At 35.4% G+C, this 26,058-nt stretch overlaps 1 long non-coding RNA gene and 2 pseudogenes across 1 annotated transcript; 2 read left to right on the top strand and 1 right to left on the bottom strand.

Moving 5' to 3' along the window:
* The first annotated feature begins 4,081 nt into the window (after positions 1 to 4,081).
* LOC114293182 (secreted RxLR effector protein 161 pseudogene) lies at positions 4,082 to 11,007 on the top strand (annotated as a pseudogene).
* A 588-nt stretch (positions 11,008 to 11,595) lies between these two features.
* LOC114293183 (cytochrome P450 716A75-like) overlaps positions 11,596 to 26,058 on the bottom strand; it is a 33,948-nt pseudogene continuing 19,485 nt past the window's right edge.
* Positions 16,841 to 17,358, top strand: LOC114293181 (uncharacterized). Its single transcript, XR_003639989.2, has 3 exons — positions 16,841 to 16,987; positions 17,074 to 17,195; positions 17,273 to 17,358. It is a non-coding gene; the product is annotated as an uncharacterized LOC114293181 (long non-coding RNA).

Below are 26,058 nucleotides of genomic sequence, written 5' to 3'. Positions count from 1 at the left end.
TTATCGTTTAGCTTTGCCGCCGCAGTTGTCCGGAGTACATGACGTGTTTCATGTGAGTATGCTTCGGAAGTATGAGCCGGATCCATCACATGTATTGGATTGGACCGATTTAGTAGTTGATGAGGATGTCTCGTATGAGGAGAGACCGGTTAGGGTCTTGGATAAGCGGGATCAAGTCTTGCGAGGCAAGGCCATTCCTTTGGTGAAAGTTTTGTGGAAACATCACGGGGTGGAGGAAGCCACATGGGAACGTGAGTTGGAAGTCCGCGAGAAATATCCGGACATGTTTATTGATTTGTAATATTGTCGAACTTTAAAGCTTTTTATATATGTCTTAAGCTGTACAACATTTAGAATGTTTTGGTTAATGGAAATATTTTGGAACTTGCCTCGAAATGGAAGTTTAATGGAACATTGTATATATTGAATATATTGAAAATTGTTGAAATTGAAAGAAAATTGCATAGTGTTAATGCAGGTTGAGATATATGTTTGTTTTGCATATTGTGGCATGCCTCTTAGTTGAGAGATGGAATGGCCGGTGTTGGGTCAAGTTGTTTATTATTGAGTTGACATATTGTTGGAATTTGAGAAAACTTGTTTTTAAAACCTTGTGCTTAATTTCGGGGACGAAATTCTTTTAAGGGGGGGAGGTTATAGCGACCCCGGTCTTTTCTCTTTAGATTATTGTATCCGGACTTAGGTTCCGTGGATCCTGTCATTACTTATTGGTTGTTGTTGTCCTTTAATCTCTTAGTATTTGAATTATAGGTTGTGTTGGGCGGGTCTGTTACAGGTTGGTTGATTGTTGATGCCAATAGGTGATGCCCAGATTTTGGCCTTCACGCTCGAGCGGAGGTTTTAACGCTCGAGCGGGCCCTTCGTTGTTGCTTCTCCGCTCGAGCGGGAGTTTTAACGCTCGAGCGGGATTTTCCATCTCCCAGTATTTTGCTCTGCAGTTCTTCCGCTCGAGCGGTAGTTTTTACGCTCGAGCGTGATCCCTTGTTTTTGCTCCTCCGCTCGAGCGGGGAGTTTGACGCTCGAGCGGGTGCAGCGCCTGCAAAACTTCTGTGAGGGTGCAATCGACACTCGAGCGGCTTTCTTCACGCTCGAGCATGATTCTGTGTCTTACGCTCGAGCGGGGCTTTCTACGCTCGAGCGTAGAGTCGACTACATCAGTCCGTGATTTCACTTTTCTGATCACTTTTTGACCTACCTTTTCATCTCTTAACTTTTAAAAACCGCCCCTTGAGAGTCTCTCTCTCTACTCTTACCTTCTCTCCAAGATTTGATCTATTTTCGGTGGTCTTCTACCCTAGTTCCTTTGGAAGAAAGGTAGAGCTTCACGAGATCTTTCTTTTAATCTGAAAAAGAGAGGATTTGGAGCACTTTGGATTTTGGGTCATCATCTCCATCTTCTCTATTTTAGTTGTGATCTTCAAGGTAGGGATTTCCTACTCTATTCTATAAGCTTTGTTCTAAGTTTTGGTATTTTAAGATGTTGAGGTCACTTAGATAATTTTGGGAAAAACCCTAGTTGTATTAATTAATTAATTTGTAAAATTAATTTAAGGGAATTGGGGAATTTGGTTAAATTCATGAAATTGATGAATTCATAGATTAAATGGTGTAGTTGGATGATTTAAATCACTCACCTATTAAATTGTTGACATATTTATTTCCAGTCTAGAAATAACTGTTTTGGGCTATCGGTGGAGGATAGTCGTGATTGTTGTAGACATTGCATGTGGATTAGGAATAACTGAAACTAATCACATTGGTTAAGTCATTAATTTTGACTATTGATTTAATACTGAAAATACGTGTATTGGTTGAGCATTGCATTTGCATATTGTGTGGGAGGAGATAGGGGATGTACTCCACGGTTTAGGGGAAGATAGGGGATGGACCTCTAAACCGGATTTTTGTTTGGGAGGAGATAGGGGATGGACTCCATTAGCACCATTTTTATGTGTGCTTATTATATTGAAGTGTTTTTACATGATTATTGATACAGCACTAAAATGTGTATCAAATGGGAAGTATGAAGTGTTTTGATATGAGCATGAGTCTCATTTGTTTTGTTGATATTGGAAGTAATGCGACTATGATATATAATTCACTGTTGTACGTTTGGCCAGGTTCTGAGCCATGTTGATAATAATGGAAAGTGAAATGTGTCTTAGACATTAGTGTCATGAGACTGTTTAATAATAAAATTGATTATCTTGATTAACCATCTATTGAATGCTATAGCTTTATTCAATGCTTATATTTGGTTTAGTATTTTTCTACTGGGCTGTGGCTCACCCTTTATGGGAACATCATTTTCAGGTTCAGGTGATAAGCTACCTCCACGGACATAGCCTGGAAGGATTTGATGTTTGGGATTTTGAAGACTTGTCTTTAGTTATATGTTTTATTTTGTTATTTTTGGGATTTCATGTAAACATTCAAGCCTAGGGCTTAACTTGTAAATGAGTTAGTACTCATCTTTTTTGTGTCCAAGTGTTAGCTTGGAAAGATGTAAGCCCTTAGGGCATTTATTTTGATGTTGCAGGACGTTACAAGTAATGTCTGTCAATAAGAATACTCTGATGACTAACTCAAATGATTCGTTTTCTTTTATAAATGCATGTTGATGTTATGGCTATTATGGGTTTATTTTGAGGGCGTTACACAGTCTTTTTATATTGAGAAGTGTCTTCAGGCACAGGTTATTCGCTAGGCACAGATAAATCAATAACCTCTTATCTTTTGTCACCAATAGTTTGTTTGGATTTTATCAAATCTGACCTTCTTTTTCTTTTTCTTTTTCTTTTTTGTATGGTATTTTTTTTAAACGGGTTTTTTTTCTTTAGCCTTCTATGAGGAATCACATATATGTTAAACACGAAAAAAGTGTTGAAGTGTGAATGTGATAATTGTTGGTAGTTAGTTTGATAATCATATTTTTTTTATTGAAAGTTATCCCATATATGTGCCAATTTAACTTGGACATCTTTGCTTGTGCCATTTTAACGTGGATATCTTTGCTGGTAGTGCTACACACATCAATTGGTGTACCAATTAGTTTACCAATATATGCTATGACATTGTTACTTCAAAATTATGTCGCCACCCATTATACAAATTACAAAGACTGAAAGCCTTTAAAATTAAGTCACATCATCTGTTAGTATACTAAGAGCATCTCCAATGATAGTAGGCATTTTATCTATCTAAATATTACTATAAAGTATACATTTTATTTTGCATGTCAACTGTTTCATGTTTCTACTCCAACCATGCTCTTTATTTTAGCTATTCATCTAAATATTATTAATTTTATAGAATGCCACGTCAATAACAAAGATGGAGGGAAATAATCCTAATGATTAAATACATTTTGCCTAGCCTTGAAGGCTAGCTACATGTAGCTAGCGAATGTGAGCTGAGCCAAAATGCCTAATCATATGCCTAGTGCATTGGAGTTGAAAAAAGTGAGTCACATTAGGCATTTTAACTAATAAGCATTATATGCCTAGTGGGTTGGAGATGCTCTAATTGGTATACCAATTTGTGCATATAGGATTATTCTATCTTTGCTTATGCTAAACATAGTAACATTTTTATTTCTAAAATTTGCTCTTTAAACTTTAATTATGAAGTTTACTAAAAGGCATCTTATGTGTAAAGTTTTATATTGCGGTAAAATTATTGTCATTTTGGGTTAATTTATTACAACTAAGTTCTGTAGCGCAGTAAAATTATTGATTTATTTTAATTAATTTTTATAGAGTGTGTGATACTAAAAAAATTTGCTCAAAGTGCCTTTAAGTACAAGTTATCCCTAATATATGAACATAGGGGAGGCTATTGACAATTTCATATCACAAAACATGTCTCAAAAGGAAGCACCTTTTATAATAGTAGTAAAAGCTTTATACAATACAAGTAAATTAGCCATTAAGAGAGAACCGAATAATAACAATAGAAGTCTCATTAAGAACAGTGAAATCAGTTTGACTCATCCGTGGTACATTATTTGATGCACTATTGTAATTTGAGAGTGCGCAAACAATGCATAGGCAATTCCATAATGAGAGAACCCACTATGAAGCCTCGATATTTGACAAGTTTCGTATTTGATATAGAAGAAAATTTTGCTGCAATGACAATTGTAAAACAAAGAAGACAACACAGGATGTTCAATAGGCTCAAGCAGCTAATACACCCATACACCTGAGAATCCCTTTCTTCTCATGCACTAAATCTCAATTTGTTGTATAATTTTGGCTTTGTAATTCAGAAAAAAGTAAAATAAAAAAAAATATTAGCAACAACAAATAAGGCTAGACGAATAAAAGTGGCAGTCAACCGGAAGGAGAGTCGCCATTGTCTTAATAAATAAAAACGCAAAAAACAGTAGTAATCTAGTGTGTTTGATGTAAAAAAATTATTAGTCAAAAAATAAAACAAAACTTAACTCTAAAACAAAACAAAAAACCAAACAAAAGAAAGAAAGAAAAGAAGTTGCATTCCATTTGGAAAGAGGCTGGAGAGAGAGAGATAGAGAGAAGAAAAAGAAGAAGAAGAAGAAGAAGAAGAAGAAGAAGAAGAAGAAGGTTTCTTTGTTTGAGAATTTTTTGTTTTCCTTCACCAAAACGACATCATTTTAATAAAAGAAAAATATGTAATTCACCCCTTAAGTGAGACACATGTCGCCCCTTCATCATTTCACTTCACAATCACTTCATGCATATCACTCTAGAGGATCTGAGCACACTAACAAGAGTCTATATTTGCCAAACATACATAAAGTCATGTATCACAAGAGTTAATACGTTAGATTACAACTAATGTCGATATAATATGCGTCACTATTTTATAATAACTTATAATGTATTTTCATTCAGAAAGGAATGAAAGAGTACTGCATGCTGAAATTATGTTAAAATCATAAAAACTAAACTTGTCATACCAATTCAACAATTCATCTGGAGCTTTTGGTAACTCTTACTTTTCTACTCTGGCAATTCCTCTTTTAAGCATTACATCTTTACTTGTTAAAATTAGATCTATATCATATTTTTTTTTTCTAAAAAGTAAATTACAAATACACCCCTTGAGTTTTATTTAAAGTACAGATTGTCTCCTGTGGTTTGAAAAATTACAAATACCCTCTTGTTAGAATTTTTTATTTAATAGAATTAACTAAACTGTGACGCCCTCAAAATAATAACATTAAACCCATCAAATAAAACATTCATTGACATACGAAATATCCACATTCTTTTTATTCATCAGAGTTTCATTACAAAAGTATTACATGTTAACAACAAAAGCAAAATGCCCTACGGGCTTACAGCTTTCCAAGTTAACACTTGGTTACAACAAAAGAGTACTAACTCATCTACACATTAAGCCCTCGGCTTGAATATACATGTAATACATCAAAAAGGAACTTAAACAACAAAAATCTGCCCGCCTCTAGCCTCCCAAACTATGACCTTGGAGGTGGCATGCTACCTGTACCTGAAAATGATATGCCCATATAGGGTGAGCCACAGCCCAGTAGAAATACACTAAACCAACCATGAATAATGACTAAAAGATTAGCAATTGATAGATGGCCAACACTGATACATCCACATAAATCACATTTTATGTCATACGACTTATGAGTCCAAGTTACTTTTCATTTTCCCTTTTTCAACAGATAAGCATATTAGCTCTATCATCATCTCAACAAACATGTATAAAAACTATATCCCACATTCACAGATAAGCATATAAGCTATATCCACATTCTCAACAGATATGTATAACAACTATATCCCACATTCACAGATAAGCATATAAGCTGTATCTACACTTCACAAAGATAAGCATATGAGCTCTATCTTCACTTCTCTAGACAAGCATATGAGCTGTATCTACGGAGTTCATCCCCCATCTCCTCCCAACACTATCCAGTTTAGAGGTACATCCCCCATCTTCCCCTAAACCGCGGAGTACATCCCCCATCTCCTCCTCTACACATAACGTATACAAACACATTGGTTCTATATACCATCATTCAATACATACAGTTAATGTATTCTATCAACCGTCAAATTCCATGACACATTCCATTGATTAGTTTTCGTTTACCTAATCATCATGCATTGTCTACAACAATCACGACTATCCTCCACCGATAGCCCAAAGAAGTTATTTCTAAACAGAAAATAAATGCACAAATAGATATTCAATCAACATTTCATTTCGGTGAGTGATAAACAATTCAACTACACCCTTTAACCCCATACATTCCCAATCTCAACATTCTTATTTCATAACCTCATTTCTCACGATTAATTAACCCAATTAATCAGAAAATGTAATTAGGGCATTTTCCATAATTAACATTACAACCCTTAAGGTCCCATTTTCATCAATGATTCAACATTTATTCCATTTCTCTATGCCAAACATGCATCTAGGTTTATTATAAATAAAACCCCAACTTTTGTAAAATTACACAAAAGCCCCAAACTTTCACAAAATTATCAAACCAACCCCAACATCTCAAAATACTAAAATTCAAAGACAAAATTCATAGAGAGGAGTAGGATATTCCTACCTCAAATTCGGAGCCCCAAGGGAGAAGATGACAAAACCCAACGTGCTCCAAATCCCGAAATTTTCAGATTAAAATGTAGCCATCGACGATCAACAACTTTTTTGTTAAGGCCAAAGATGAACAAATCACTCCTACTAGATCAAAACCTAGAGAGAAGGTAGAGTTCTAGAGTGAGAGGCTCAACAATGGTGTTTTTGGAAAAGTAGGAGAGAGAAGAGAAAGTGAAAAAGTGATTTGAAAAGTCAAAACTCGTAACTTAAACCCAGTCGCCCCGCTCGAGCGTCCAAACCCCCGCTCGAGCGGCACTCACAGACTCCCGCTCGAGCGGCCAAACTCCCGCTCGAGCGCCGGATGCACTCTCCCAGCATCTCGACACAACAGGTCCCCGCTCGAGCGCTCGAAGCCCCGCTCAAGCGTCACTCACAACCTCCCACTCGAGCGGCCAATCCCTCGCTCGAGCGTCCAACACTGCACCGGAAATACTGGATGGGTGTATTCCCCGCTCGAGCGTCAAACTCCCCGCTCGAGCGGACAAGCCAAAATCTGGGCAACTAGTTTTGGTTTCTAAACTCAACCAACCTGTAACAAACCTGCCCAACACATCCTATAACTCAAATACAAAGTAAAAAAAAAAAAAGGATGTAAACAAGATAACGATCAACTACCAACATCCACGGACACATGTCCGGATCACTATGCAACAAGGGCAAATCCGGGATCGCTATAACAACATTGAAATTCATAATTGCTCTCCTATACAATAATAAAATTACTCAAATTATTAATCGAAACATATTTCTAACATCATCAAAAACTGTTAATTAACTTGATGATTTATTAATAAAAAGAGCGATTTGTTATAAAATTAGAAACCTCAGGGGTGGAATGTAATTTCCAGAACCACAAGAGCGATTCGTATTTTAATCAAATCTCAGGGGTGTATTTGTAATTTACCCTTTTCTAAAAGACCAAATTAAATGAAATTGTGTAGTTACGATTACACCTTGTTTGGTTTCCAGTTTTCCAAAACGCTTTTCAGAAAATTCTACTTTCTTATTTTCCGTATTTTTTTGTTTTTATTGAATTTTTTTAATATTTTAAGCAATTTTGTTACTTTTTAGACACACCTAACATAAATACACCTAAAAAGTAAAAAAATTGTAAAAAAAATCTTTGAAAAATTCACTAAATACCAAAAATACAAAAAAATGCAAGAATTCAGTACATTTTTTGTATTTTTATGTATTTATTAATTTTTTAAAATATTTTTTCACAAATTTTTTACTTTTTAGATACATCTAAGTAAGGTGCATCTAAAAAAGTAAAAAAAATGTTTAAAATTTAAAAAATATTCACTAAAAACAAAAAAACACAAAAACCAAAAAAGTCAATTTTCAAAAAACTTAATCCAGAAAACTCAAACCAAACACAGTGAAATATATCTCAAATAGTGGTCTTATAAACTGTTTGGTCTAGGGGTGAGCTACGGAGATTCCAACCCGCCCAAACTGACTAATCCGATCCAATCCGCCGCATTTTGGACGGATGTGTGATGTCGAGCAGACGGTTGCGGATTGATTCTTTCAAATTCGCCTAATTTTGGATGGATGACGGATTTGAAGTTCCTTTGGCCGCAACCGAACCGCCAAACCGTGAGCACCCCTAATAATTTGTAAGATTTTGTGTTTTTAATTTGTTTAGATATTCTGTTTGTATTTTCAATTGAAAATGAGTTTAGATATTTTGTTGTGTTTTCAATTTGGAAATCCTTTTATCAAATGGTAATGGTTGATATTTGGTATTTTTGTGTGGAAAATATAAAATTTAATTTTGTCATTTAAAAAAAAATCAAATTAAATAGTTTTTGAATAAAAAAAGTAATGAAATAGTTTTAATAATAGTTGATTTTCTTGTATGTATTTATTATTGATATTTGATAATTTACTTGATAATCTTTTGGTTATGTTGAGTGGGATTATTATCCAAAAATATATACATATATATATATATATATATATTGACAAATTGTTGTATTATGTTCAAAATTTGTAAAAGTTTAAACTGTCAAATCGATTCGCATCCATCCGCCAATCCGCATCCGTCAATTCAGCGAACGGATGTGGATTGATTTTTTCCATTCCAATCCATCCATCCGACAAACGGATGGCGAATTAGAGGTTCTCTGGCCACAATCAAACCACGAACACCCCTAGTTTGGTCCTCCATTTTTTCTTATAGACCCAAAAGTCTCATTCTAGTGTGAATTATATAAAGGGCCTAGTATAAACGTGTGTATGTTACGTGTTGAGGGACAAATGTGAGTTTTCTCATAATGTTGAAATTACTAAACGTAATACTTCAAAAAAAATTCCTTAGTTTACTTTTCCTAAACGTAACACTCCAATATAACACTAAAAAAATATAAAACTCTAATGTAATACACTAAAAAACTCCTTAGTGTGTTTTTTTTCAAACTTAACAATGTAACATTATAAAAACTTCTTAATGTACTTTTTCAAAACGTAACAATCCAATTAATGTAACACACAAAAACTCGTTAGTGTGCTTTTTTAAAACGTAACACTCTAATGTAACACACCAAAAACCTCCGTAGTGTACTTTTCTCAAACATAATAATGAACATTTCAGAAAAACTCTTTTGTATATTTTTTTTCCAAATTTAAAACTCCAATCAATGTAACAAACAAAAACTCAATGTATTTTTTTCAACTGTAACACTCTAATGTAATACTAGAAAATTACATTAACAGAAATGTAGATTTTCATACTTAACAACCAACACATTAGCCACCAATCCTTCAAAAAAGAATATTCCACACCTCACATTTCTATTCTCATACCAAAAATGAGTCAAAAAATTGAAAAAATGAATCACAAAAGAATATTCACTTAAACTCAAATGGCATCAAATCAAATAAATATAACTTTTCAAAACAAAAAGGACTAATTGGTTCATAAGAAAACTCTTAAGACTAAATGGATCAACATTCTCTTACATGGGATTTATGAGTAAATTTTCTTTACGATTTATTGAATTAAATTATTTATATATATATATATATATATAAACTATACAAAAAAAAAAATCTAAAAAATAACATGTTAAATCACCAAAATAAGATACCACAGATCTAATTGTTTTGGACTGGACTTTTTCCAAAATGTACCTCCACTCCAATTCAGTGAAAATATTAATAAAATGATAACATGTAAGTTTTAAATAAATAAAAAAAATTTAAAAGATCACATATTTTGTATGTATCACTTTTTTTAACATTAATAAAATTCTTAATAAAAAATAAATTTATTTTGAGGTGGAAAAAAAAAAGCATATATTGACAGGGGTCAAAAAAAAAAATTTAATGCATCAAAAGCAGAGAGTTCACTATGAAAATTGTTGCACATCCACATGCAATCATACATTGGAAATTTATTTATTCTAAAGTTAAATGCAACATTCGATTCCAACCAAAAAAACAACAAAATAAAGGTTGAACCACCTTGGCCTTAGTAACTCTCTGATCCCATTCGATTCAGTCAACTCAACAAATGACTTGATTCACATGATTTTCTGTTTTTAAATTTGGCCAAAGCTATATAAACTTAATTTTTTTTATCATATATTTTAATCAATTAATAATAAATTATTTTTAAATATAAATAGAATTACATTAATTTAGACAATATATCAACACATATCTATAAGCACAAAAATTAACGCAAAAGAAAGCCCATAATAAAAGTAATAACAAACTTGTTAGCTAAAAATTTCTCAAGATTCATTTGGTTACTTTCTTACCCAGGCCAAGTATACTTCTGATCTCTTGGCTCGTGCTGGCCTTACCGATTACAAGACTGCCACTACTCCAGTTGATCCTCAGACTCGTCTTACACCTCTTGATAGTTCTCTATTGTTTGATGCCACTTTATATCGTCAGCTAGTTGGCAGTCTTGCCTATCTCATGGCTACTTATCCAGCTATTGCTTATGCTATTCAGATTGTCAATCAATTCATGGCTGCCCCCCGCTCTCCACACTATGATGCTCTGGTTCGCATTTTGCACTATCTTAAAGGCACTATGTTTCATGGTCTTCACTATTCCGCTCAGTCTTCTCTACAGCTACATGCATTTTCTAATGCAGATTGGGCAGAAGATCCTACAGACCGTTGTTCCACTAGTACTGGGTTCTGCTCCTTCTTGGGCAACTCTCTCATTGCTTTGCGTAGCGAGAAGCAAAATCTTGTTGCTCGTTCTAGTACCAAGTCTGAGTATTGTGCTCTTGCTGACACTATTCAAGAGCTTGTGTGGCTTCGTTGGCTTCTTTCTGATATGGATGTTTCTCATTCTGCTGCCACCAATCTTTATTGTGACAACTAGAGTGCTATTCAGATTGCACATAATGATATCCTTCATGATTGCACCAAGCATATTGAGATAGATTGTCACTTCATACGCTAGCATGTTACTAGGGGCAATGTTCGTCTTCTCTTTGTTCCCTCTGCTTATCAGACCGCCTACCTTTTCACCATAGCACATCCTTCAAGATGCCTCTCTGATCTCCTCTCCAAACTCAAGTTGATATTTGCCTTACCACCTTTAGCTTGAGGAGGGGTGTTAGCTGTATACTTATCTATACCTATACTTAGGATTCTTGTACACTTGGGTTTCTTGTACACTTAGGTTTCTTGGCTTATATATACAGGCTTCTCCTATTATATTGTATTAATTCATTAATACAGTTTATATAATTCTCTCCCTCTCTCTCTCTCTCTATTAATCTTTCAAAACTCAATATAACAAAAAAATTCATAATAAAAGAAAAATAATTGTTATTTATCTTCAAGTTGATCCCAGACCCAATATCTCTATATGTTGTTCTCTATATGTGGATAATATATTTAAATTTTAAGTAATTTTTTGATAAGTAACATTTTATGATAAGTTAAAACTACAATAATAAGATAACTAACGTTTCACATCTATATACAATGAATATCACAGAAAAAATATGAAGTCAAATGTATATGTGAGTACAATGAGTTTCACATTAGAGGAAAACATACATCTAGCTAGTGGATTCAGATCATTTCAATTCCAAAATGGCATTATTAATTTTTGAGAGTTGCATTTAGAGGCACCTGAGAAGGTCAAATTAAGTAGAACATACATATCCTTGTAAACTCCTTGATAGATGTGAGGTAACTCTGCAAGATACTTGACAATGAAAGCACAAGCAGAGCTTGCAGTGTCATGGCCACCAATAAGCAAACCCAATATCTTATCTGCAATATCACTCTCCTTCGTGAACTTGCCATCCTCATCCGCCATGAGCAACATGCGGGACAATATATCTTGCGTTGGTGATGCTTTCCCCTCACTACAAGAATTTACACATTTGCTAACCACTTTTGCCGACCAAAAAAATTTTGGTGGCAAAAAAAATGACATTTGGCGACCAAATATTAATTAGTCGCGAATGATCATTATTTTTGGCGACCAAATATTATTGGTCGCAGAAGGTTATATTTTGGCGACCAAAAAATGAGTTGGTCGCAGAAAGTGGTATGCTTTTGCCGACCAACTACAAATTTGGTCGCAGAAGGTCACATATTTTTTGGCGACCAAAAATTTGGTCGCCAAAAACTTATTTTCAGCAACTAAAAAAAATTAGTCACCAAATTAGCACTTTTAGCGACTAATATTTTAGTCGCCGTTGATTGAGATTTGGCAACTAAAAAAATTTGTCGGCGAAGGTACCTTTTCTGTGACTAATATGGTCTTTTGGTCGTCAAAAGTTTGAGTGGGAAATTTGAAACGCAGAGGTGGGAATTGAAATTTTTGCACCAGGAAAACAGAAAAAAAAATTAAAAAAAAGCCCTGTCCATCTCGCAAGCTCCATCGTAGGTCTTCGCTCTGTCCATCTTGAGCTCCATTGCAGATCAGTTAAGATCTACATGCTTCAGTAGATATATATCTCAAACTTCTTTGCTTCACCAGCACTCCAGTCTACCTCTCTGTCTCTCTCTATATATATATATATATCTATATCTATATGTAGAGAGAGAAAACACATAGTAGAGAGAGAGTAAGCAAAGGTACAGATCTAGATCTGTGGCGTGTGTGAAGATGAACTCCATTGTAATGGCATCAAAGATCTTACTGACTGCAGTCTTCGTCTTCGATGTCATCGCCTTTGCGTTGGCTGTTGTTGCTGAGCAGAGGTGAAGCACTGTGAGCTCTGTTCCAATGGAGTCAACTTTATCTGTAACAACAACAACAACACTCTTTATTTGTCGTCTACACCGTCCGATTCATTGCCAATCCGTGTCTCTTCAACTCACACGACCTTTCAATGGCGAGTCTCAGAGATCAAAAGCATTGAATTCGATCTCTCATTCCCTAAATTCGCTCACGACTTTGTGTTCTGTTCGCTCTCGCTTGCACTGTGCTGCTTCGCTCCCTTCCGCAGCCAGCGGTGACACGGTGATTTTGATTTGTCTCTTTTCTCCCTCTTTGTTTCTTTTCTCCACGTGATTTTTATTTGTTCTTTATAATACTCATTCAAAGGTTCCGATCACTTTTGAAACTCATAATCTGTAATGGGACTCTTTTGTTTTGACCGATCAATTAGTATTTTTGGGTTTAGATCCTTTGTTGCAGATCGTTCTTGTTTCATTTCCAATTTTGGGAATCTGATTTGGGTTTTGTTGAATTTTTTGTTGGATGATTGTTTAAAGAATTTTAATAAATTATTCGATGAATTATCCCATTTATGATGTAAATATCTGGTTGTGGACAATTTGCTTAATCGTCGGAGGAAGGTATCCCCTTTTATCAATATTGAAATTTGGAAGCTTTTTAGAATGTTTTGGGTTGATTATAATAAGTTTGATTTCCCAAAAAGATTTGCTCTAAAATTTTGGGTTTTGAATTACCTCAAGAAGGGTGAGATCCGATTACTGGATTGATGGCTTGTTTGCATTATCTATGTAGAGGTTTTGCTTCAAATTTCATTTCATTACTTGATAGGCAGTGACACGGTTGGCCCTATTTAATGCTTCTTATTTTGATAAATGTTTCTCATATTTTACAAGTGAAGGAATAGGGAGGTCTGTTTGCATTCTTGTATTAAGAAGGCATTTGGGTTTTGTTTCTAGAAGAGAGAGGGGACTGACTCGGGGAGTCAGTGTAACTTCACGGGCTTAGTGTCCTCTCTCATCATCCTTCTTTATCTTGTTATTATTGCCACAAGGGTTATTTTCTTGATGTAAATGCTTAGCAGAGTTGGGTTTTGTTATTGAGCTTGGAGCACTAGGTGGAGGGTTTTATTCTATTAAGATAGGTTGACACTGGTGATTTGGGTGGAGGATGTGTAGCGAGCGTGAAGAGAATTTTGGAAAGCCAAGTCAGTAGGATGTATACATATATATATATATATATATTGTCATCCTTCTTGTTCTGTATATTTTCTAATTTCTCTATTTGGTTGCCTACAAAATGTTCCCTCTATTTATATAAAGGGGAAATTAGTGTTCAGTGTAAATTTAGAAAAAATAATTTATATATTAGGGTTTTCTTATGATCTCATAGCAACAAATGAGGACGGTTCTGTGAAATTACAATCTTTGATAGAGTGCATACATGAGCGGGCCAAACATCCTCCTCTGAAGAAGTTTCTTCTAGTTCCAAGTGATTTTGTCAGTGCTGCTGGGCAGCTCAAATTGCAAATCTGCATATGGAGGTATCATGTTTTTCCTCACATCTAAGGAGGTGATTGTGTCGTTTTAAGGTTATTGTAGATGTTGTGAACTTATAGTTCATTTCCCCTGGGAACTGACTTGGGTAATTGGGGTTTTTGTTTGTTTTTAAGTTAAACTTGCTTATTTTATTTATACCAGAAACCTTTTTATGCAGTAATTGTCAATTTTGATCTTTGCTTGACTGGTCGTGTGTCTCTTGGTGGCTGATAGTTTTTATTTTTGTTGGTATTTTTTGTTTCTTATTTTTCTAAGTGAAAGTAATTGGTGCAGAAATAAATTGCAGGAAATGTAAATGAGCCCTAGGAAAATTAGCACTGGAAATGATATGTGTGTGGGCTCACTGATTCTATTGATATGATTTGGTGTGTAACTTTGTGGTATGGTTTTAGCATTACTGTTTTGGTAGATGAGAATTGGGATAAACTAAGAACATAAAGCTCTTCTTTTTTATTAGATGATCTGCATTTTGTTTTCAAGATATTCAGATACAGGGGAAAACAGCTTGAGGGCAAAATAATTGTCCTTGAATAGCTCTATATTGTGCATCTTTTAATATTGCATTTAAATTGAGAAATTATTTAAAGCTCTTGGAGTAAGTTTAAGTGATACTTCAAATTGATAGATATTGGATTGAATGTTTATAAACAAAAATTGATTGTTCTCCCAAAAAAATTAGGTTCTCTTATAAATGCTGATAGTGTTTCACAATTGAAGAGTGCTGTATGGAAAGAACGGCTGGAAGGTTATTCTCTCTCCATGTCCAATGTTTATACTTAGTTTTTCTGATTTCTCTTGAACATGTACCATGAGTTTTGGTGATCATGAAAGGAAGAATGAAAGAGCGTCAAAGTTTATGACGCTGGGTTTACCACTGTATGGAACGTCACTTGTGCCATTCCTCGAATTTATATGCTATGTTATTGCCTATTGGGAAATTGGAAAGTAAGAAAATATTTATTGTGCTGAAGGGCCCACTTTAGGTGAATTGCAAATTTTAGGTCATTTAAAGGGAATGGAGCTTTAATAGTTAACTATGCCTGAATAAGTTCCTGTTAGGTCTTCAATAACTCATCATTTGTAAGATATGCTACCTAGAGAAGTAATTAGTGTCTGATATAACTGCTCAACCTCCAATTAGCAATCATTGAATTGTATTTGTGTTGGAGTAGGATTTGACAATGACACCTAAAAGGAGGATAAAAATTAAAATATTAGTACTTTAATAGTGGAACTATTAAGGTTCTTATCTTTTGGTTGCGCTTACCGAAAAGAAAAAAAAAATTGCAATGGCATGCTGGCAAAGTATACATTATCGGTTTAGTCTCTTGCCCAAAATTGTCTCTCATGACCTTCTATGTTCAGAGGAGATGTGTGTCACATGTCTATATACGGTGGTTGTGGTTTTGTTAGAAGTTTGCATGTTTTGCTTTGGTGGTACTGGTTCAGCAAGTTAACTTCATCTTTTTATATTGATTATAGTATCGTAAAGTGGTTGGACTTTGTCCCCTAATTTTTATGTCTCTTTGATTGCACATAGTTTATACCTTTTTAGTTTTGCACATGTTACAAGTGTTTCACTTCATGCTTGAATGTATAGTGAGTAACCCCCCCTGTTGTTGCAGCCATTGTCTCACTTAAAGAGCAGGTGGAGGGGATACAAGTATTTAACTTTTTTGCTTATCTTACTGGCAGGGTTGTTATGGCTGTTAGCTTATTAATCATCGTGTACTGAAATTTGCAGGTACAGCAACAGGTTATTGATGTTGTCACTCACATAGCTTCTACTGCATCCAAGTTTCCAAAAAAATGTGTTGTTCTTTGCCTACATGGTGAGTAATTAGGTTGTTAAACATCCAGGAGTAATGTTGGTTTCTAGGGGCTTGATTGCTCAGCTAGTTGTCTCTAACAAATCTGGCTAGATAACTTTTTTGATTAAGTTGCAGTTTTATTATGCCAGCTAGTTGTCTCAATATGATGTACATGTTTATAGGATTTAATTGATTTTTGCAAAGATACGGGTTTGCAATCCAGTGTTGCTGCCACTAGAAATGCCACTATTAAACTAATTGGTGCTTTACATAAGTTTGTTGGTCCAGGTAACTTGTCATTTGGTTTGTGAAAACTAGGGATATGTTGAGTTAAGGATAAGAATTCTAAGATGCACCTGTTGTTGCAGACATCAAGGGATTTCTTTCAGATGTCAAACCTGCTCTTCTAAGTGCACTTGAAGCTGAGTGTGAAAAAAAACCATTTGAGGTATGGTTGAGTTGGGTTCACTATTTTGTTCCTGGTTGTTTCTTATTTTGGGGTTGTTTATAGCTCTAATTGCTTGGTTTTGCATTTATATATAGGATAAATCAGCAGATGTTCGTAAAGCAACTGAAGTATGCATTGGTGAAATTTTCAAAGTCTGTGGTCCGGATACAGTGTGTAGACAAAAATTTTTGGTGCCTCCTTTGGTTTTTGTCAAAAAACTAGCAAAACTCCTGAGTTTATTGTCTTGTTACATGACTAGGTGACCAAGAATTTGAAAGATATTCAAGGACCTGCCTTAGCTATTGTTCTTGAACGACTGAAGCACTCTGGGGCTTTTCAAGGTATGTTGTAGTGAAGTTTGTTGAGGTTTTATTATCTTTGTTCGGTAGTGCTATTTCATAGTGACATAATTTTTCTTTGTTCCCAGAAACATTTGAAGTGGCTAAAACAATATCGATGGGGCCATCATTGAAAAGTGGATCAAAAGTTGGGAAATCTAGCTCTAATGGTAATGGTGACCGACGGGCTGGAAATAGGGCTGTTTCTTCGGTATGTTCTTACCCTGTTTAAGTTATTTTCTTTTTGAACAATAATAAAGATATTGATTTTTTTCATGGTTTGGGTAGAGAGTAACTTCAATTAAGGGTTCAAGGCCAGAATCAATCATGTCTGTTCACGAACCAGACGAGCACCCTCCCCAACATATTTTTTAACAAGTTCACGAAACTAAATTGTACAAGACTACTTGGCAGTATAAGCATCTTTTAGAGGATTAAATATTTTTGGATTGATGTGTATGGATAACAAATATTAGTAGTTTTATTTGTTGATAGTTGCGCATGGATAACAAATAGTTATGTTTCAAATTGTTATGCTAGATGGATGTGACTGGTGAATAAAAACTTAGAATAGTTGTATTGTGTCGAATGTTAATGAATTATGTATTGTGTCGAATGTTAATGATTCAGTTAATTTGAATGATGCTTTAAAATTATAGGTTTATTATGGATTGAATGAATTATTAGGAATTACAGGTGTATGGTTTTCCTGCTTTGGCGACCAATTTATTAGTCGCGACAAATAAATATTTTTTTTTCGCAAAAATGACAATTGCCGACCAAGAGTTTTAGTCGCAAAAAATACATCTATTGCCGACCAAAACAACTCTTGGTCGTGGAAACTCACTTTTGCTGACCAAAAGTTTTGGTCGCGAAAAGTAACAAATGGCGACCAAATTTTTTGGTCGTGGAATGTCACAATTGGCGACCAAACTTTTTGGTCGCGAAATGTGTCAATTGGCGACTAAGATATTTGGTCGGGAAAATATCACTTTTCGCGACCAAAGTGTTTTAGCGACAAAATGAATTAGTCGCGGTAATTAAATATTTAGCGACTAAAAATTTAGTCGGCAAATCCAACTTTTGCCGACCAACCAAAATTTTGGTCGCGAATTACTTTTGCCGACCCTCAATTGGCAACCAAAGTAGCGACCAAAAAAATTGGTCGCGGATAATTTTTCCCGACCAAAAATGGGCTTTTAGCGACCAATTTTTTGGTCGACAAAAGTGTTAATTCTTGTAGTGCCTCCATCTAGTCAATCTTTCTTTGCTTGATGATTCTCATTTGGAACTCCTTTCTGATGTATTCGGACGCGTTGATGGAGCGATGAAACGGTGTCCCTAGCAAGTCCACTGGGATTGATACTAACCCCTATGACAAGAACTTGAAATGTTCCAAGAATCTATCAACTTCCTTTGGATCTTCTATGCTAAGAAACAATCGACATGCAATCCAGAATGTGTAGCGTTGGGTGAGTGGGTAGACCACAAGGATCATGTCCTGTAAAATTATATGCAACAACAAAATTAATAATTATTTAAATAAAAATTATTGTATTTATTTATTCATAAATACAATTGGACAATAATTTAAGTACAATTATACTTAAAAATAGATTTATATGCTTTTAATATGAGTCTCGGTATAATAGATTATGACGTTCTTCTCTGTAAAATTTAATTGTCGAGGTATCTAACTAGTCTTTGATAGTCCCCAAATTAAACAGTACAATGAAAGAAAATAACTCCAATTATTTACTTTTATGTACTTGCAAGGAAAAAGTTTTGTATATTAATAGGATACCAAGTAGTATTATTCTTCCACCAATCACAAATATGTATGCTCCTTAGTGTTTCTCAAACATTCAACAATATAACCCATATTCCATTACGTTTCACCAATGGTAATAGTAAAATGTACTGCATGAATATATTCTATCCACGTATAAAAATCACTCGCTTGCAAGGGTACAATATTTATTTTCCAAATTACTTTGGCTTTTTCTGTCAATCTTGAAAGTCATAGATAGAAACACGCCATCTTAAAAGTAGTTGGGGGGGTATTATATATAGATAGGATATATATTATGTGGTATTTTTTTATTATTGTGATTAGTTTTGACAATAAAGTCTATTACATTTATGTTAAGCATTTGGAAAATAATAAAGAATATATACATTTGTAATTGGTAAAAGATAATGCCACGTGGTACCTTATTAACCTATAAAAATTTCTCTCGATGTTGACTTTAAGAAAGAATTGTGACACTCGCCACTTAATAAATTGGGCCAAACTTCTCTCCACTTTGTGAATTGGGCGATATTGTTGGGTTTATGGAGTCTATCACTATTTCTATTTCAATAATCTAAATCATTTAATGTATAGAACTCATCGAGTATTTTATTCTTGTAAAAAATCACGTTGATCAGATATCAATAGCTATTTGATCGGATTAGATTTCTGTCAATGGTAAATATAATTTTCAAAATAAATTGTTGACAAACAATGATTCGATCAAGTAGTTATCAATATGCGATTAACATGATATTTTACAAGGATAAAGTACACGACGAGTTCTATACATTCAACGATTTAGATTATTGAAATAGAAATCGTGATAGACTCCATAAACCCAACAATATCGCCCAATTCACAAAGTAGACTAGAGACCAATAAATTCTTAATAGCAAATAGCAGTTGAAAAGAAGACATTCTGCACTTTGTTTCCTTCTTTAAACGAAAAAATTGTTTATTATTATTATTTTTTTGTCGTAGTAAATTTTTTTTTTATATTTAACTTATTTTTTTTTAAAAAAATTAACCTAATCTAAGTCCACCTAAAAAAAAATAAAAAATCAACTTTGACAAAGAAAATTCAAGATTTTTTTTTATTAATTATCTTCTAGTTAGTATTTTTTTTTCTCTCTTTTAAGTTAAAATCTACTTAGCTTTTTTTCTTTCTTTTTAAATTAAAAAACTCTTAAAGTTGAGGGGTTTGTTGCGTGGTTGTGAGCAGCAAAGCAATAGTAGGGGAGTTTTTATTCTTTTTTTTTTTTTTTTTTGGTACATCAGAAATAACAAAGGACTAATCCCCATCATTCCCATCCAGGTACAGCATATCCACAACAAAAGCATGGTGGATTTCGTCTGGTGGATCATTTACAATAAACAAATCAAGTGGTTGATTAGCTCCTAATTTAGCTAAAGCATCAGCACAGATATTGCCGCCTCTGCGGACATGTTGGATGGAGCAATCGCATCCCCTTAGAATAATCCTTGAATCTTCCACAATTCCTCAGAAAGGGCATTTTTCACCGAGTTCTTCATTCAATAGTTGCACTACTTGCTCCGCATCCGTCTCGATGATTACTTGATTCATGCCTCTTTGTAGGATGATTGTGAGGCCTTTGTATACTGCCTAGAGTTCAACCTCCAAACTAGTGCACCTCTCCAACCTGTCGTAATATCCGCTGATCCACATTCCTTTCTCATCACGAAACAAGCCTCCAAAGCCTCCATTGTTATGCTTGCCTTTGAGGCTGCCATCTGTATTAAGTTTAGTTCTTCCTGCAGGGGGACACAACCATATAACTGAGTTTTTGATTTGTAAAGGTGCTGTAATAACAAAGTTAAAAGCTTGATTAATTTCTTAAGAATAATCAAAAATGGTTTTCACACTTGCTTGGCAGCACAGCTGTTTATTATCAAAAATCAATTTGTTTCTATTTTTCCAGATAATCCATAGTGGCCCCGTTTGGTGTAGCTGTTAAAACAGCTTATAGATTATACCTTAACAGATTATAGATTATGACTTTAATCAGAAGTTGTTAACATGTTTGGTGTAGCTGTTGGATTATAGATTTAAGTTGCTGAGTAGTGTTTGTTAAATAAGCTGTGAAATAGCTTTTTCAATTAATTTTTATTTTTTGTTTGTCTACATTTCTCATAAAAAATATTAATAATAATATATAGTCCATTTGAGTTCTTTTTCTATTTTTAAAAAAATAAAAAATAAAAAAATTTAAGAGTATAACCATAAATTAACATGTCCACAGCAGAAGCTAATAATCAGAAGATAATCAGAAGCAAGGGGTGAGCAGCTTCTCAGAATCAGTTTTTTTGAGTTAAAATAAGCTGTTAGAATCAGAAGCTGTTTGAAATAAGTTTAACCAAACAGTCCAAAATAACTTTTTCAAAGCTAAAAGCCATAAGTTGGCTCTGAAAAGCTGAAACAAAACAAAAAGCTGAGGTTGAGAGCTTCTTCCTTTCCCATTCAATCTAATCCAAGCTTTAAAAGGAATTACGCTAATTCTCAAGTACCAATCTGGGTTAAACACATGCTGCCACACACTCACTACTTTGGGACAGACCCAAAGCAAATGGTCAAGGTCCTCCATTGTGTCACAACAGGAGCAATTGGGATTTTCAGCAAAGCCCCTCTTGTGCCTCAGCTCATTAGTCAGGATTTTTCCATGCAGAATTAACCACATAAAACTCTCAAGTTTCTGAGGAAGCTTTAGTTTCCAAATCCAATTCCAATCACCCTCCAAAACTTGAGGTTTCATAATAAGATCATAGGCACTAGATGTAGAAAAATCCCCATTAGGGGATTTCCTCCATCTTGGTGCATCCTTACCACCATTATTTCTGAGAGGTTGAATTTTCAGAATCTCAAAAACAATAGGCAAGGAGAAATTGCTATAAATGTGATCCAGGTTCCAATCCCCATTATCATCAAATAGAGAGTCTACGGTGATATCCTCAGAGTCACTGGCTTGACTGGTTTGGGTGATGCTAGCCTCAGAAAAAGCCTTATCACCACACCACCAGTCCTTCTAAACTCTCACCTTAGAGCCCCTACCAATGGTCCACTGCATCCCTCTTGTTAGGAGGGCACGAGTATTTAAAATACCTTTCCAGATATGCGAAGCTGCCCTACTTTTTCTCTTATTAAGAAACGAAATGTTACCCAAGCATTTTTGTCTTAAAACTTTTAACCAGAGGCCCTTCTTTTCATTCAACAATTTCCAACTAAGTTTGGATAGTAAGGCTAGGTTCTGATCCCTAGCCCTTCTAATTCCTAGCCCACCATCTTTCTTTTTTTGACACACTATTTGCCAATTAACAAGATGCAATTTCTTTCTTTCTGTAGAATCACCCCATAGGAAGTTCCGATTGATTTTATCAATCTCATCACACACTTTACGAGGAATTTCCACCGTTTGCATGGTGTATGCTGGGAGTGCATTAGTCACTGGTTGAATCGATGTGGCCCTCCCAACCAATGAAAGAACAGCAGTCTTCCACCCAGCAAGTCTTTTTTGCATTTTCTTAAGAATGGAATTGAACTGGTTTTGATTGACTCTAGAGTGGAGAAGAGGAACTTCGAGATACTTTCCCAGGTTTTGGGTTAAGTGAATGCCGCACATATTGCCTAGCTCTTTAGCCATTCGTCTTTCAACATTTGGGGAAACAAAGAGTTTGGATTTGGTGAGATTAACTTTTAGCCCAGATATCATGCTAAACTCAGTCAGCACTTCAATAATGGTGTGACAGTTCACTGCATCAGCTTTGGCAAAAAGAATTAAATCATCTGCAAAGAATAAGTGAGAGATGTTAGGCCTTTTTTTTGAAATGGATAGAACCCTCCATTCCTTAGCCTCTACTTTTTTGTTTGTCAAGTTTGAAAGCCTTTCCATGCATAAGACAAACAAATAAGGAGATAGAGGATCTCCTTGCCGAAGGCCCTTTCTAGGTTTAAATTCATCAAGAGGTTCACCATTCCACAGAATAGCAATGTTCAAGGTAGTTACACAGTTCATCACCAACTCTATAAACTTGTGATCAAAGTTGAACTCATTGAGAGTTCGTTCAAGAAATTCCCATGAAATGTTATCGTAAGCCTTTTCCAAATCAATCTTCAAAATCATATACCCTGACTTACCTTTCATCTTCCTCAAAGTATGAATGGCTTCTTGAGTTATAATAATGTTATCACTTGTAGATCACCCTAGAATGAAGCTACTCCGATTAGGGCTGATAATAGTATTAAGAAGAGGTCTTAATCTGCCTACTGGGATCTTGGTAATGATTTTATATGTGACATTGCATAAACTTATAGGACGAAATTGCTGGATAGTTTCGGGGTTTTCAACTTTAGGTATGAGAGCTATAAGAGTTCTATTAATATCAGGCGGGATGGTTCTAGAAGAGAAACAATTGCGTACGAACTCAGTCATAGACCCCCCAACAATATCCCAGAAAGAGTGATAAAAAATGGCTTGGAACCCATCCCTATCAGGGGCTTTGAAAGCTTTAACATTTTTAACAGCTAGCCAAACTTCCTCATTAGTGATATTTCTAACAAGGTCAAGATTGTCCTCCGGGCTGACATGGCAAGCCAAGTTATTCCAGTGGTGGAGCGAGCTAGTTGGTGTAAAGGTGAAGAGGTTTTGGAAATAGATATTCACCATCTCTTTCAACTCAGTAGGATTATCCACCCATACGCCAGCTTCATTTTTTAGAACTTCAATCTTGGACCTTCTTCTTCTAATAATGGTAGACAGATGAAAGAACTTAGTGTTCCTCTCTCCCTGGGTAATCCAGTTAGCACGAGAATTTGAAACCATGACAGTTCATCTTAGGGGTGTTCGCGGATCGGTTTTGTACGGTTTGCGGTTCGGTTTTGACCTGCCCGCATCTATGCGATTTGGGAAAAAGTTAACCCGCAACCGCCCGCAGTGCGGTTTGCGGTTTGTGCGGATAGGGTTTGCAAATGTGCGGGCGGTTTGCGGTTTACACTTTTTTCTTTAAAAATTAATTTTCGAGTTTTTTTTTCCTAGTGAATTTAGACATCAGATTCATTTTATATATTTGTGATAACAATTTTTTGATGAGTTTACAAATAAAAATTGAATATCAATGCATTAAATGAAAGTACCCAAAACAAAGAGACCCTACACTAACATTTTTGCCATGAAAAAAATATATATCAATGCATTAAAGGTTGTACTCAATTAGAATTGCCAGTTCAGTAATCGATAATCAAACTATAAGTTCTATCGACCATTAGAAGGAAAATTTTATTAGGAAAAAGTGGATGAATCACCAATGAAAATCATATAAGAAACCAAGTTTAGGAGTTGATAATTCTACGGCATTAAGAAAGTTGAGAAATACTTAAAAATAAGGATCCTAGTGTCATAGAGAATATAATGGTGCTCCTGTAAAAGTTACAAAATTGGTATATAAAAAAAAATAATAATAATTAAAGTGCAGGCGGTTTTTGCGGGTTGCGGGTTTAAACCGCGACCCGCCCGCAACCCGCAAATTTGTCATATTTCAAACCGCATCCGCCCGCATTATGTTTGCGAAACCGCCCATTTATATGCGGGTTGGGCGGATTGGGCGGTTTGAGTGGTTCGGATAAACCGTTGCCCACCCCTAGTTCATCTTGGTAGAGGACTTCGTTGAATTGAGAAATTAGCTCATCTTCCAGACAATGGAGATTATGGGAGTAATTAATAGCTTGAGAATTTTGTATGCCATTAATCCGTCCCAATAGCCACCATTTTTTCCTGAAAATATTTCCAAAGACATTTCTATTCCAATCTGTGGCCGAAATGGCCAACGATTCAAGATTTTCTAGAAGATGATTTTGAATAGAATGCAACCATTGGTCCTTAACAATACTACGAAAACCATCATGGGTAAGCCAAGCAGCTTGAAAATTAAATGATTTAACAGGGGAAGAATTTAGACGATTACCTTGGGTGAGGACCATTAGTAGAGAGTGGTCTGAATAAGTATGTGGGAGATTACGAACATATCCTTCTGAAAAAAGAGTACGCCATTCCGTATTGCAAAGAGCCCGATCGAGTCTAACTATGGTGTTAGCCCACCCCTTACGGTTGTTAATCCAGGTTAGTCTTGGCCCCACACATCCCATATCCATCAGGTTGCATGCATTGATTCTATCTGCAAACCTTTTGCTTTTCCTACAAGATTGGCTAGAGTTCTGGCTTTGATTTTGTGTGACTGAGAAACTACGCTTTTCCTCCAAACTAGAGCAGTCATTGAAATCACCTGCTACAAGCCAAGGGTTGTGGGTATTTTGGGCCAAAGATTTGAGCCCTTCCCAGAGTTCATCCCTTAATCTACTATTCATACTAGCATACACCACAGACAGCACCCAATCTGGGTAATCTTGTCTTGAGATGGTTGCCGTGATCATTTGGGAGTTCGCTTCCGTCACTCGAACATTAGCTTGACTAGGATCCCATAGCACCCAAATTCCACCACTACGGCCAATCGGATCAACATGAGTTGAAGCTGGGAAACCCAACTGATTAAAGTACATACCCATAGTGTTTAGTTCCACCTTTGTTTCTAGTAGAATGATCATGGTTGGCTTATGAATCCTCACAAGTTCTCTCAGATTCCTCTTGAATCTAACATTTCTAGCATCCATGCAGTTCCAAAGGAGAATATCCATGGATGACATCTTGATTTGTGGTACTTCCACCTCTTTAGTGAGGCCCAAGACATCTTTGACCAGCTTCAAGCTTTTCAGTACTGTGGCCAATGGCTTCACTAGCACAATGTGATTCACATTGTGTGCATCCGTCTCCCACCACGGTTAAATCAACAACTTCACTTCGTTTCTCCACCAATCGATTCTTGCGTGGTGATACACTTCTTTCCCTGGTTCTAAAAATATCAAAGCATTGAATTGATCGACTCGATGCTTCACCATTGGAACTTCCTCCACTGTTTCCTCCATCTTCCCTTTCGAATAGATCTGGTTGTTTACGATGTTTGGGTTTGTGGGAGCTGTCAAGAGTTAAAGCTGATTCTTTCTCTAGTAGAGGACTGCTAGGGTGACTGATAAGATGGTTAGCGTGACCAGTTAGTTGATCAGAATGGACACCTCTAGCACTAGTGCTTATCCCTTTCAATTTCTTATTGGACTGGATGCATTGCTTTCCCACTACTATTTCACTAGCCCCTTTATCACTAGCCTCTGTTTAGCTTTGTTTCTTGCCGTGTTGGATTGGACTTGGTCCAACTCCAT

The sequence above is a fragment of the Camellia sinensis genome, chromosome 13 (genome assembly GCF_055761805.1).
Source record: "Camellia sinensis isolate YWXY chromosome 13, ASM5576180v1, whole genome shotgun sequence".
Classification (NCBI taxonomy): domain Eukaryota; kingdom Viridiplantae; phylum Streptophyta; class Magnoliopsida; order Ericales; family Theaceae; genus Camellia; species Camellia sinensis.
The sequence above is the reverse complement of the archived record's forward strand: the minus strand, read 5'-3'. Positions and strand labels throughout refer to the sequence as shown.